Source organism: Haemaphysalis longicornis, unplaced genomic scaffold (assembly GCF_048455015.1).
Source record: "Haemaphysalis longicornis isolate Haplotype H1 unplaced genomic scaffold, Haemaphysalis longicornis Haplotype H1 scaffold_334, whole genome shotgun sequence".
NCBI lineage: Eukaryota > Metazoa > Arthropoda > Arachnida > Ixodida > Ixodidae > Haemaphysalis > Haemaphysalis longicornis.
In genome coordinates, this window is record NW_027526348.1 from 158,295 (window position 1) to 173,284 (window position 14,990).

The following is a 14,990-nucleotide window of genomic DNA, read 5'->3' on the forward strand; positions in this document are numbered from 1 at the left end:
TTTCGCGTGCCTTTAGTTTCTTACAGTGCACGGCAAGCGTGCATGGGGTTCATTTTACGACCTACCTGGATTAACATAGGTTGTTCTCAGCGATTAGCGCGGAATGGCTGCTGTAAAAGAAGAGAGAACAAGGGCCGAGACGTCCCGGTGAGACGGTGGTGGTTAAATTTACAAGAGAGAGAGAATAGCTTTAATGAAAACCAGCGATGTTAGCCGAGCCGTCGGGCTGGCTTGCTACGCTAGATGAGAGAAGAAAAACAAAACGAAAAAAAAAGAGAAAAAAAATGTGGAAACGAAATGATGTCATTTGATGCGGCCAAAATTTTCAATCACAAAACTCTGTCCAGTTCTGTGCTCCGAAGGAACTCCAAAAGAGCTTTGGTTGCGCGCGCAGCCTGACTGGGACCCGACCATGGACCCAAAACAGCCCTCAGCTCAAGTCCCGCACCAAGCTGCCTGCACAAAGATATGAGTTTCTGTCTGTGCACGGTGTACTTTGGACACACGCATATAACATGATGGATGTCTTCTCGTGAGTCACATTTGGAGAAAAGAGGTGAGGATGCCTGCTGGATTTTGTACAGGTAATGTCCCGTGTAGGCCACATTCAAGCGCAGCCTATGCAGAATGGCTTCCTCGTGCTTGCTAAGTTCAGGTGGCATTCTGAAGGTGCACTTGGGATCAATCTCATGAAGAGGTGCGTATTGCTGCATTGCATCAGTCCAGATAGACATCTGCGCAGTCCATGCGGTTGATGAGGCGAGTATTGCCGCATCCTTTCTCGTGAATGGGATCGGCACAGCTTGAGTGCAGAGACTGTGGGCAGATGAGGCGGCTTTGTCAGCTGCGTCGTTGCCGGCAACTCCGCAGTGGGCAGGAAGCCACTGCAGATCTACGCTGTGTCCCCTTTGTATGGCCTGTAAGTGCAAGAGATTGATTTCCCAAGCCAGCTGTTCTTTTGGAAGCGACTTCAGGCTTTCGAGTGCTGACCTGGAGTCTGTAAATACAGCCCATTGATTGGCCGGCTGCTTTAGAATATACTGAAAAGCAGCGCGAAGCCCAGCCAGCTCAGTAGCTGTCGTCGAGGACTTGTGGCTCAATAGGGCGCAGATGGTAGTGAGCGACGGGTGAAAAACGAAGATGCTCGATCGAGAGCTGCTGACGCTTGAATGCATGCGGGCACCAATAATGAACTAACCGGCGAGCGATTATGATTATCCATAAAGTTTCAACATCTTTCCCGGCCACAAGAAGCCGTGGTCAGTCCGCGTTCAGTAACTGTATATAAAGTCCGTTCTGTCGATCCGGTGAGGCAGTCGGAAGGGAAACTGCTGCATCTGTTGTCTTATGAACCCACGCCGAGAATGTCGACGCAGTCGACACAGCCAGGTCGAAATCCGTATAGGTCATCGTCACCGCTTCGTACTCTGATAATTCTTCAGATGTATGTACTGGGTCTTGAGAAGTTGCTTCAAACCTTCCGCTCCTTCCTAAAGCTGTCATTTGACCGTCTTTTTCAATGCCTTCTTGTTCTTTGAAAGGTGCCTGCCTCTTACTGTTTTCGCTAGAGTGCGTACACCTGCAATCTTCCTAGCATATCTTGCAAAAACGTCTGGATAGCACTCCTGTCTTCTGGCGTCGCTTGGCTGTCCGTTACAAATATTTCTTAGATCCGTATACGCAACTTGTGCCAGTGTCGCGGGACTTTATGAGCAGCATATTTTCCTGTCATCCGGGGAAACTTTTGCAATGAACACGAAAGTAAGGAATATTCAGATTGAAGGTTAGGTGTCATCCTGCTTGGGATAAGAAATCTGACGGAGGCGATGTTTCTGCATGGTGAGATGTCATGTTCCTGAAGGGTCTTCCAATCGCGTGGGAACAATTCGGTCGGGGGGAAAAATTTGCTGAAGTTTGTCGACGAATGCAATATTTGGTGATCTGGCTGTTCGATGGGGTCGGATATGCTGTCTTTAAACCGATAGTATATTCGGCACATGACGTGAGCAATTTCGTCTGCACAATCAAGGTTGGCTGCAAATTCCTCGTCTAAGTGCTTGATGTCAATAAGCGATTCAATTTTCTCGTTCAGTGAGTCGTCGAGCGATTACCCGCGTTTTTGATCTTTTTGTCTAGTTCATTAAGACGGACCATAGAGAGGAATACTCTGTTCTTGCTGCGGAGGTAAAGCATCTTCTATTGCGTGATCAGCTGCGACATTCTCTCACCGTTTAGGGAATCGCTGTCTGGACCCACCGAGGGAAATCGTCGAAGGGGAGGTACGACATGGAGAGCCGGGCGGATATGGCTCCTCTGTCGCGCTGTACGCGCTACAGGAGAAAAATGATGCGACATGTTTTAAATGATAATGCAAGTACAGTATTTGTCAAAATTTTGTGGGCCACGGCGACCGTGGCCGGAGCAGGCACGCGGCCGAGCAGGAGCGCTACGCTTGCGGCTGTCGGCTGGTTGCGCGGGTAAAAAGGGCGAGGGGAACATTTCCTCTTGCTTTTGTAGCGTATCCGGCTCGACAAGTGCAGCGCAAAGTGCCTGGGCTGAAGCGAAGTGCGCCTACTCTAAGAAACCTGCCCCGCTGCACTTATCGCGCCAGCCATACTAAGGAAAGAAGCGTGAAAGTTCCCCTCACTCTCTTTAGCCGCGTAACCAGCCGACAGCAGCAAGCGCAGCGCCCCTGCTTAGCCGCGCGCCTGATCCGACCATGGTCGCCGTGGCCCATAAAATTTTGACAAAGACTGTACATCCCGGCTACATCTCGGGGTAATTTTAGAAAAATCGAAGATGTGTTTTTTTTTCTTATATTAACGGCTGAACTTTGTATTTTAGATGCAAAGCATCTCTTGGTCGGAGCTATGTCCGTCGGCGTCCATCCGCACCTCTCCCCCTCTCCCCACCAGTTGTGCGATAATGCCGCTTTCCTCCTCTCCCTCTCTCCACGCCAGCTGTGCGATAGCGCGCGCGCTGCTCCCCCTCGCCTCCTCGATCCTCGCGCGCCGCTCCCTCAGTTGCTGCTTGTCCGATGAACTGAATGGACGCCAACAATTCTGTCAGCGAACTGGCTGGCACACCTTCAACCAGCGCCAGCCAGCTCACTCCCAGAACCGCGAGCACCTCTGAAGACAAGGCTGCGCAGAGGAGAGCTCGAGATGCAGAACGCAAACGTCGACGCCGAACAGCGGATGCCAAACTCCGAGAAAGCGAAGCCGCTTCGGCACGCTTTGCATCACCACATAGTTCCCTTCGGGGAGATGGTGTAATTTTTTTTTTAGTTTATTCCGCAAACTTGCTTGTCTGTTCCATCTTAACCGTATTTTATACAATTATATTATTCTGTGTGTTTGTTTAGAAATGTAAGGAGCACACGTAAGTGAAATTTAAAGGTTGTAACACAAGTACTTTTTTGCAATGCTTAGGTTCAATGATGGACAAAAATTGGGTTCTGAGCCTAATTTGAAATTTTATTGCGAAAAATATATATTTTTGTCAGTAACAAAAACCTTTTTTGAAAAATTTACACCCGGCGTAGATTGAGCAAAAAATTTCCGCATAGCCTCTTATAAATATTTTCGTAGATAGGCGTCACTAAAGTTCGCAGAGGCGCACGGGCAGTTAGCGGCTGGGGTCCACTTTGTCGCGTTCTAAAATTTTTAGTCAGTCAAAATTTCCCCCGGGGAAAGTAATGGTGAATCTGGATATTATATTAATATGGCGATACTATAAAAAGGTTTCAAGCAAACTGAGGAAGTCCACCAGCCACCCTTCGTTCCATCTTATCTGAAATCACCTATCAAGATCACTGTGGTTGGGGGGGGGGGGGGGGGGGGGTGCGTTCGTGTGTGCGTGTTTGCCGGCATCCATGATTGCCAAATCTTAAGGCAAAAATGAGGAAGCTCACACTAACGGGTAAGACTTGAAGATGACTATGCTGTGTGCAACCTTAACGGCCCTCACGGCGGTTTAAGTACACGATTGCAGCCGATTTGCGTGTCCGCTGCTGCAGCAAAGACCTTGACTCCATCATTGTTGCTATAAGTGTGAGCTTCCTCCATTTTGTTGGAAGTGATAATCATTAGACATCACTTTGGAAGGGCGTACGCTATGACCTGTCTTGCTCGTTCCGAGCAAGTGTTACCACGATAATTGCGAACGCTAAAGTTTTTTTTTTTTTTTTGTAAGGGGGGGGGGGGGGGGGCGGAGGCGCAATCTAGGCCAATCTCCCTTTGTGGGTATGCTTGGCTTGCAAACGTGCGCCGATGACACTGGGCGGTAGCCGCGAGGCACGCACACACGAGCGCTCGCCATTCTCTTGGTTGTTTGAACTCCCGGTCGTTCGCTGAAATCTTGGCCAATTTCCCTAAGTAAGCATGTTTTTGGCTTGACAAACGTGCGCAGGGCACCCTGGGCGGTCGTCGCGAGGCCCGCACAGACGAGCGCTCGGCATTTTTAAAAGACGATAGTCTTTCTTGGGCTACTTAAATACAGAAATTTTGGTCTGTCTGTATGTCTGTCCGTCTGTCTGTGACTCGATTCAGCCACCCGGCCAAAAAGTAAAATGCTTACTGCGCAATAGTCTTACATACTCACAGCCAAATGTAAACGTCTAAGCCCGGTTTATATGCATATACTTGCCAACTTTGTTGAACAAGGACAAGACATAATACAAATATAAGACAGGAAATTAGTACTTAAGGGATATTTACAGTGTTCCTTTATTAAAAAATTCCTGGATGCTTGGTTTTTCGATAGCAAATGACATTCTACATCTACTGCAGAAAACCGCCGCCTCCTGGCGGCATATGAGAAATCACGCGTCAACAGCAAAGAAAGGTTCCACTAGCTAGGTTTCACGTTCCGCTTGGAACGCACGTGGAGCATGGCAACGCGGTTGTATAAACCTGGTGAGTGGATGTCACCGGCTACAAACGCGACCTGAGTGGCATTAGCCGAAATAAAGTTTTTCTGTCTGTCTGCTGAAGTTGGCCGCCTCGATTCACGCGCGTCTCCGCCGTACTGCTGCGCTGGCATCGAGGAACCCCGCCTGTAGCAGTGGAACGCGGTAAATTCAAATCGCCTTGAGCAAACCTTTAGTGTGTTTACCTTGGGATGAGCGCGACGGAACAAGAACAGCATGAGAGGTGAGCGAAAAAGCAAAGGGGGGCATTGCCTTGGCAAATGTCTACAAAGACTATCGTCTTTTGACATTTGCAACGAAAGGAGCAGGTACGCGGCCATTTTTTTTTTTTTTTGGTTTTGTTAACTGCCGGGCGGTCGCCTCGAGGTCCGCGCTCGCATGCGCGTGCTCGGCAATTTCCTGATTTTTTACGCGCGCGCGAGTGCGGACACGAAAAATTAAGATTTGCTAAAGAGCTTCACCCCTTAAAAAATTGGTGTTGCTTGTCATTTAATGATGAATTTCGGAAATTCTAGGTTTCCATTCATGAATAACTGTTATGCGGTAGCATTATTATATTATATAATATACAAAACATTCAGCACGGAACACAAAATGTCCCGTATACGATGAGAGTAAACAGTACTTTAAGGTTAGTTCCGCACAGTGCGAGGAGAAACTGGCAGAATCCAAAATGGCCGAACGACAACCTCGATCGTCTTGCTCTTCACATTCTCTGGTTAACTGGATTTTTTTTTTGAGAAGTTGGAAGCGAATGTGCGCCCGGCTACTCCATTTCACCAATAAGGGTTCATAGATCCGGTTATACAAAACAAGTGTTCACGACATTCTAGCGCTTTTCGGACTTTGGGTTCTCTGGAACATACCCTGCCTGAGATTGACCGTTAAACTGACTGCCAAATTTTAACAGCGGCATTACTAAGACAAACTTCAGTTTTGAAATGCTAATATTAAACATTGAAACCAGGGCAGCAAGGCTTGGGAGTGGGCTAGTTGGTTTTTTAACATCTTGAAGTGCAGAGGTGCGCTGCCTGACACGAAAACGTAGAACTTCGTCTGTTTTGGTGTAATTCACCCAGTTCTACGTTTTCGTGTCAGGCAGCGCATCTCTGCACTTCAAAATCAGGGCAGTATTAACTCTAGCCTGCTGTTACATCTCGTCATTGAATCTGAATTTTGTAATTGTCAGAGGATTCACACTGACCATTTTCGTTCTTATTTATGATGGTTTTTAAGTACTGTGATTTTAGCACATTTTGGCAACAAGGCTGTGGAATTGATTGCGGTGGCTTTACTGTTGTCGTCCGCTGTGATGAAAAATTTTGGAATTAAGCGAAAATTGTAGGCGTTCGTTTTACAGAGACCTGCATTACCGAGGGGGCTGTGGGGCGTTTGAGTACGTAACGACAATGATTTCAGGGAGAACTTACGTACCCGTCTCGAATCCTATTCGGCCGTATGTCTACTAACATTGCACACCGGCAATTTCTAAGACTAGCGGGATGCGAACACAGCGCTTCCGCAAACCTTGCTGTTTCACAGCATTGCTATGTGCTGACGTCATTGTCACTGCGTCACCAGATATGAATGTGGCACCATTAGGGGCGGTGGTGACATCCCATCCGGTTATCACAACACCGAAATCATCACTCCCTGGTGTTACGTCAGTTGATGATATGCCGATGATATTTGCATCACCTCCCGCGCTCATAGGGGATGCTTTTTGAGCTAGTAACCCTGTATCATACGCGTGGCCGCGGCCTTGATATGACCTTGTCATCTGGGCCATTGGGCGCGCTGGATTTCATTTCGGGGGACACCGGGCGCCGAAAAAGGGGGAGGTGGACATCATGAGACGGGACGAAAAATGAAAACAAAAACAGGTGAACGAAAAAAAGCCCAAGCAAGGAATCAATTCAACTCGCGACACTCCGGCCCACCGCGAAAGTAGCGGCATGTGCTGTTGCGTGACTGCTTGAATTCAACTGGATCTATACGATAGACTCCAGGAATATTTTGCGAGGGGATCCAAATACACCTTCGCTCATGATCATGATGAATAAGCTTCACCGCTTTGAGTCGAGGAGCTGGTGTGAGGGCACCCGCCCGGCGGGAGGCGTCCATTCCGGGTTGCCTTGAATCTTGCTGGCCATCCGTGCCCTCTACCCCCCGCGTAGCTGGGCTGAGAGGTCGGAGCCAGCAGCTCCACCTACTGCTGGTCATAGGTAGGGCTGGGGCGCACTAAAAAAAAAGAAAAAAAAAAACAGGCGTCAGTTGTGGGATTCGAACCAGGCACTATCGGTCCGGCTTGTAAGAGGATACCATTTGCCAATAGGAACGGTGTTGGCAGTTTCCTGTAGGAAGCGGGGCAGAAAAAAAAAATCTGTCAGAAGTGGGATTCGAACCCACGCCCACATACGTGGACCAGAAACCTCGAGACCTCCAGCGGAGGCAAGGACGAACCTTGAGTCTGGCGCCTTAGACCACTCGGCCATCCTGACAGGACAATACGCGCTCGCTTTGCAGTCGAACAAAAGGATGCATTAGCTTTATCTGCTCGGTGTGGCGGTTTCCTTTCAAAATTTAGATGGACTCACGACACGACCGTTTGCTCTAAGCGGTATTTAATATAGTATTACCGTACACAGGCATCCAATGCATAGCCGTACGTAATATAAACAAAACTTTCGAGAGAGCCTTATGTGTATCTATGGTTTTGTTACGAGCCAGACGTGATATCACGTCAAACTCGAATCGGCGTAGAACACTATCCTTTACGTTTCACTCGCGGCGGTATTTCATGGGTGTACTTAAACGGAAAGGTAAAACGCTGACAGGGAACGTGTGGTGTTTCCCAGCGCACACAGATATACATAAATAGAAAGAGAGAAAGACAATGCAACAAGTACGGCACAGCTGTCGGCACAGGTGCGGCTCGAAGGCCGCTCGTGCGGGGGTTTACTCAGGATTCAGTTTTTTTTTTTAACGCAGGTGTTGCCAGCAGCGTTATTGAAGTGCCTAGGAGGGAATTGGAAGGGTGGGGAAAAGGGTGGGGGGAGCTCGTTATAAACAATAACTGCAAGTTAGAAAACAAACACTCGGAAAATCTGCAGGCAAAGACAATATTTTGTCTTGGTGCGCCTCTTTGAGCCACCACATCGGCAGTTTTTCCTGCGTTCCTTGTTGTTGTTTTTGTTTGTTTGTGATAGCACTGGGTACCAAAACTGTTACGTACGTACTACTTTGATCTCAAATATTTAATAAATGTGCGTTCCGACTTCAAAATTCGTTTCCCAGCCTGCAAACCATCGTTATTAACTGAAATGTACCAAGGCCAGCAGCGTTTTACAGGGATAGCTTTCAAATCCATTATATGGTTCCGTTTCTCTCTTCAGTCATCGCATACATACTACAAGCATAGTTAAGCACGTACCTTGTACTTTCAAGCAGACTAGGTGAACGACCCTACTTTATCCGAAGCACAGATGAGTGTTTTGCGTTGACTGCACACGTGAATAGCACTTTGGGCCATTCGGGGCGTTTTGAAGGGCCGAAAACACCCTGCTTTGAACTGAATAATAATAATCATCGTTTGTCTTTATTTCTAATGATGATGATGATGACCTGAAGAAAATGACGCATACCCAATTGAGGGGATCGGCAAAGAAGCATTTTGCTTGATCAAGTACCGAATCGAATTAGACTAGAATAATACAGTACTACGTAAGGAGAGATCAAGTCTTAATGCATAAAGAAAGCGTGAAGGAAAAAAAACTGGCCGCGTATCTGCTCCTTTCGTTGCAAATGTCGACTGAATACGATAGTCTTTGTAGACATTTGCCAAGGAAATGCCCCCTTTGCTTTCCCGCTCACCTCTCATGCTGTTCTTGTTCCGTCACGCTCATCCCAAGGTAAACACACACTAAAGGTTTGCTCAAGACGATTTGAATTTACCGCGTGCCACTGCTACAGGCCGGATTCCTCAATGCCAGCGCTACAGTACGGCGGAGACGCGCGTGAATCGAGGCGGCCGGCTTCAAGGTTTATAGAACCGCGTTGCCGTGCTCAAAGTGCGTTCCAAGCAGAAGAACCTAGCTAGTGGAACCTTTCGTTGCTGTTGGCGCGTGATTTCTCATATGACGCCAGGAGATAGCGCGGGCAACAGCAGGAGGCGGTTTTCTGCTATAGATGTAGAATATCATTTGCTATTGAAGAACCATGCATCCATGATTTTTTAAATAAATGAACACGGCAACTATCCCTTGTGTATTAATTTTCGGTCTTATATTTGGGTAATCTCTTGTTCATGTTCAACAAAGTTGAGAAGTATGAACATATAAACCTGGCTTAGACGTTCACATTTGGCTGTGAGTAATAAGACTATTGCGCAGTATGCATTTTACTTTGGCCAGGTGGCTGAATCGAGTCACAGACAGACAGACGGACAGACAGACAGACAGACATACAGGCAGACCAAGATTTCTGGGTTTAAGTAGCCCAAGAAAGACTATCGTCTTTAAAATAGAAAAATAACGAAAGCTGACCGAAATAGGTGCAGCGCAACACCAGTTTCATCTCCGGTGTTGTTGTTGTGAACTGGCAAAAAGAGGGGGCAAGGCCTGAGGCGCGAGTAGAAGTAGGTATAGTACGGAGCTTTCAGTAAGCCATGAAGTAGGAAGGGGTTCCCTAGTCCGGCGATTGATGCCCTGGGTGCCAGAAGTTGCTGGACGTCCAGGCGGTCGCTCGTAATCAAGTTCTCCCACAGCTCAGGGATGGAGAGGGGGGAAGGAAAGTGCGGGAAGTCTGGGTTAGGTGCGCGCTCTAATAAAGTGTGGGCTAGTGTGAAATGGGTGTACAGCATGGGGAGATAGATCCGAATTCTTGCACCTAGAAGGAGTTGAAGTTTTTGAAGGGAAATCCGTCGCGTAGTAGACCAGGTAGCACTAAATCGCTCGTGCTACTCTGTACCTAAATGTGCCATTTGAATTGAAGTGTGTTATCTTAGTGCGCCAAGGTAAATGGTGGGCGGTGTCAAATTCAATGGATAAGAAAGTTCGGCATTCTGTAAATTTAGGGTGTTGTCAGACGAATTTTAATGGAGATGTTCAGGGGCGAGTTGTTTGAAATAGGGGCACTTTTGGACACTTTGGAAACATTTTTGGGGTGTCTTTGGTGCATAGGATGTATTCGAGAATATTTTAAGAGATATTTCTTGCGTTATATTGAGCGAGGACATGTGTGTGACGTAATCGTTTTGGGTGTGCTGTGTGAGGCGAAGTTCCTTTTGCTGATTTCAACGGATACGGACTAGTGGAAGCGGATGGGGGTCATCGTCCAAATTGGTGTACTTCGATGGGCATGTGGGCTGGGGCGAGGGGAGTTGAGGCGAGAACGGGCCCCCTGTGCAGCCGCACTGCCAACCTGTTTGCTCGGCGCGCCATAGTTTCACGTCAACACAAGTCCACTCTGCGCGGACCTTTGGGCCACACCGGTGAGGAGCGGTTGTCCAGCTTACGATCTGACGATCGGGTGAATGTGAAGAACATGACTTTTAGAGTAGTCCTTCAGGACACCAATCTTCGGAGTGATGTTAGGAGGGTAGTCATACATGATGAAGTCGAGGGCGTGCGTGATGGCGATGAGCTCAGCTTCCTGGTTTATAGTATGTGAAGGTGAAGCGTGATCATGAAGCTTGGATCAGCATGAAAGAATCAAGCCGTTCCGATGTGGAAGATGTGAGGCTAGCGTCCGTGTAGATGTCGAATTCCACGGGCTGCATTGCCACCGACAAGTCGTGGGTTCGTTTTCTTCCTCATGGGTTTGGCAACACGAGGGATGGGATGAGTCGTAGTTTCTGTAATGATGTATCGATGCCACGGTGAAATGGGGATCCTAAAGCAGGGAGAGGAGGTTGTCGTCGGCTATCCCGAGCGGGGATCAGTGCTTCTTGGTGAGTGAGGGGTGTTTGATATTGTGCTGATCCAATGGTTCTTGAATGATTTTATCCATCTATAAAAGAGGAAAAGCGCCCCACTGACTGGATGGCTGACTGACTGATTGATCAACGCGTGTAGCCGGAACTGCTGCAACTAAAAACTTCTAACACGGAGAAGGGGCTCACAAAAGATGGCTTTTTGGGAATTCGTCTTCTAAGAGAGTAAAACGAGGAAATGGGGTTCTCATGAATTCCTGATTATCTCGGTTGCCCGCTGAGTTGTCGAGTTGCCTGTTGGTGATATAGGTGGCCCGTACAAATGCCTAAAATGTCCAGGTCCACGCAGAAGTAAACAGAGCACGGGAGCGGTGGCCGAATTACATCGCGGCGAAACGCCAACGGGATGCAACAAGCGCCGTTCCCATCACAGAGTTTCATACTAATATACACTAGAGGGAAATCTTGAGCCAGTGTCTCTAGGCGAGCCACGCTTCGGCGAGCTTTCCGTCATGTACCGGGCAGGCACGTTCCACTTGTCCTTGGCATGGCCCATGAACAGGCTGCAAAAATTGGCTCTGGCTGCAAAAAAGCAACAATATTACTGTACAAGGTTCATCAAATTAGTTTTGTTGTTCTAAAATTGAACCTCCAAAGAGATTAATTTGTCAGTTATGATGTAGAAGCTTCATGCACGATGAACAAGCAAAAAATGTTACCCGTTTTTGTTGATTTTGGCTTCGAGACACAAAAGAAGCCATATGGCTAGCTAAGCCAAGTAGCTGAGGAACGTCGCTGGCGGCAATGGCGCCGCCCACGGCGCCCTGCGACTGCAGCGATAGATTTCCCTCTAGTATATATTAGTATGAAACTCTATGGTTCCCATGGATGCGTGCGCACTGCACCCGCCACCTTATCTGATACATTTAATCGCCGCTCCGCTTGCGCTCTGTGGCTTGCGTGTCTTACTGGGAGTGGCATTTTTCAAAAGGCAACGCTTGGCTGCACAATGGCGCTGATGACATTGCAGCTCGCAGCCTTCCATGGCGACCGTAACCGGCGCTTATTTTTTGGGTTCGACGAAGTTGCACGCTTGACAGCGTTTCTTATTGCGCGCCATAACCCACAGCCATCGATGTCCTTCCTGCTCGCGGGTCACATAATACTTTATAAGAATAGATAAGATTTATTTAACCCATCAATATGTTACGATGCCCTGAGGCAGCGATAGTTTCACGTGCTGATTGCGTACAACGTGCAGTTACAGCACGTCAGAGAAAATACCAAACAAGAACACTGGAGAAAGGTTTAGAGGGAATAGAGTTTCAAAAAACGAAAAAAAAGACAACAAACAAAAACAAAGGTGTAACAAAACGAAACATTGCTGAACACTTGAGCTCAGCCGTCCTCAAATGAAAGTGTGGCCTGTAGTGTGGCCAGCATTTCATTCAAAATTTTCACGGGCATGCGCGTTTAACGTTTAGTATTCATCCGAGCACTCCTAAGCTTAGTACAGTTACAGCCCTTACTTCAGCGCAAACGAGAAAATCCCGAACAATAGAACAATACCTTAAGCGGGAGTCTTTTTAAAAGTGATACATTTCCTAGCTATACCTAACATTGGAATGTGCTGGATATATTGGGCAACAATATTTTCTTGTCGGTTTATTTGTATATTAAATTTAAAAGGCAGACACTGGGAAATTAGGCAAGCAGAAAATACTATGACACCTGTAAGGATAGCGATTGTTGCGCTATTGCTTGCTTTATTGCTTGCAACGAGTCACCTTTTCAAGCGCACATATTCCTCGAACTGAAATGACATATTCCTCGAACTGATGCGGTCCCCGCTGCTTTACGCTGCTTTACAATGCGCGCGTAAGCGTCGTCACGTGGTATTTTTCATATTTCGCGGGTTTCCTTTATCAGTCAGAATAAATGAGTACGCAATTAGTTCGTCGCTGAAAATAGCGCAGTTAGATGCCCCTCGTGATTACCTAAAAGTGCCTCATTGACACTTTAGGGATTAGGACAGTATTTCTCGAGTTAGATAATTAATTACAATTAATTAATTAAGTCTCATTAACGAAAAAATTACTCTCCGCTTCTTCACAGTACTACAAACATTGTGCACTACGTTTTCTTCGAGTTACGCAATTCCTCTTTTTTAAAATCTTGGTGCATGATAGCTGGGACACCCTGTATAATGACACACGATTCTTTACATTTTTGTGGCACTGCGTTCGAATATACGCCCACTAAAACGTTTCTAAGAAAAGCCAATGATGAAACTAAGGCGAGCGCATGGTATAATGGAGGCCATGACGACACAGACGGCCTTGATTTGAGCCGCGTAGGCGCTAGGGCCGGATTCCTCTCTAGTGTATATTGTAAGAAACTATATGGTTTAAAGATATCAGATAAGGCGGCGGGTGCAGTGCGCACGCATCCTGGGAGCGCCGCTTGTTGCTTCCAATTGCTTCCAGTTGCCACAGCTCCCGAGCTCCGTTTACTTCTGCGTGGACCTGTACGTTCATGGTTTCGCCCTAATAAACCCCTATGGTGGGGAATCTGTATTTCCGAGTTAACTGGGTGTTTTTAGAAATTCCTTAATACATGTGCGGCCTTTCGATATATCCAAGTGGTTTTTGTGAGCAAATGTTACACAAAAACATTCCCAGAAAAAACTTGAAGGATTTAGCCCTTAATTGGCGAAAGAGTTGTATTACAATAACAGAGCCAAAAGTCGTCACAGGTGATATCAATGCCCAGTCAAGCTGTTGGTTTTTGAAATTTTGGAGTACTTCTATCACGCTGCAGAAGCTCAATATGTACGGATTTTTTTCAAATCTATGCCCCTGAGAGAGTGAAAAGGAGTAAAATATTCTTTCTGGAAGTCCTCATTTTATCGCAAGCCTTTTCCTAATATCTAAAAATGTTTAAAAGCTGTTTCACAAAGTTTTAACCAACACCTAATAGGGCGAATCAGGAGTTGGGGTAAATTACGTGTTTTTACATGTTCCTAAATATGTGTTCCGCCAATTGATATAATATATTGCTTTTTGCTTACAAATGTTAACCATGGAAAATATTCCAAAATCTATATCAGCCTGTTCTCCCTATACAGACCTGTAAAAGCACGACCGAGAGTTTTAAAAGAAAAAGAAAACACCCATAAGATATCTCAACATTGGCAAGGTAGGATATACGCTCACAGCCCAAAGTGCTGGACTTATAGTTTTTGAAAGCACATTCCCATTATGACGTAAGAGCTCAATAAGGGTCCATGTGTATTACTCCGTTAAAGTGAGAAAAACTATTAATTAAATGTAATGTACATTAAGTGTAATTCGCATTCGCGTCCGCAAGAAAGTTGATTTCGCTGCAAAGCGTACTCTGTCAATTTGCGTTTGCGAACTCCGTACAATTCAGCCATCGCTCACCAGCCATAGAGGGGAAGGGGAAGGGGGGGGGGGCGGAGTACCGGTTTGCTGCTTTGCTGTAAAAGGCTCCAATGCTCCCCTCAACGAGAGAAAAGAGACCGAGACAAAGAGGGACGTTTTATTGCGTCCCTCTTTGTCCAAGGCCGTAAGGATGCTCCATGGCATCCTTAGGCCGGATGCCATGGAGCTGGCTGGCCATCCTGGTTCCCTCCAGAAGTCATGGCTGGAACGAGGACTCGGAGCTTGTCAGCTGCACCAGCCCCTGCCCTTAGGTAGGGTTCATTGATTGACTATGGGGTTTAACGCGCCGAAGCTACGCATGCGATGAGGTGGGCAGTAGTGAAGGGCTCCGGATTAATTTTGACCACCTGGGAATCTTCAACGTGCACCCAGATCTCGAGCACACGCGTGCGTTTTCACCTCCATCAGAAAAGCGGCTGCCGCGGCCTTAGGCAGAGGTGGAATTAGGCCTCGGGGTAAGATCAGGACCGGGTTCGTTGGCACTACCAAACCAGGGGATGCAAGGTGCCAGTTACAGGACACAATTAAGTGCAGGTGCGATGAATTGCGTGGGGTGCATAGCGTGTAGTAGGGTGTTATGGGGATAAGAATTATAAATTATTTATTATGTCGCAGGCCCGCTCATATATCAAACCGGTTTGTGTTAATATACATATGTAACACC

At 47.1% G+C, this 14,990-nt stretch overlaps 1 non-coding gene across 1 annotated transcript; it reads right to left on the minus strand.

The window, feature by feature from the left end:
• Window positions 1-7,314: 7,314 nt before the first annotated feature.
• Trnal-caa (transfer RNA leucine (anticodon CAA)) lies at window positions 7,315-7,431 on the minus strand. Its single transcript has 2 exons — window positions 7,394-7,431; window positions 7,315-7,360 (listed from the first exon to the last, which is right to left on the minus strand). It is a non-coding gene; the product is annotated as a tRNA-Leu (tRNA).
• Between the last annotated feature and the right edge of the window lie 7,559 nt (window positions 7,432-14,990).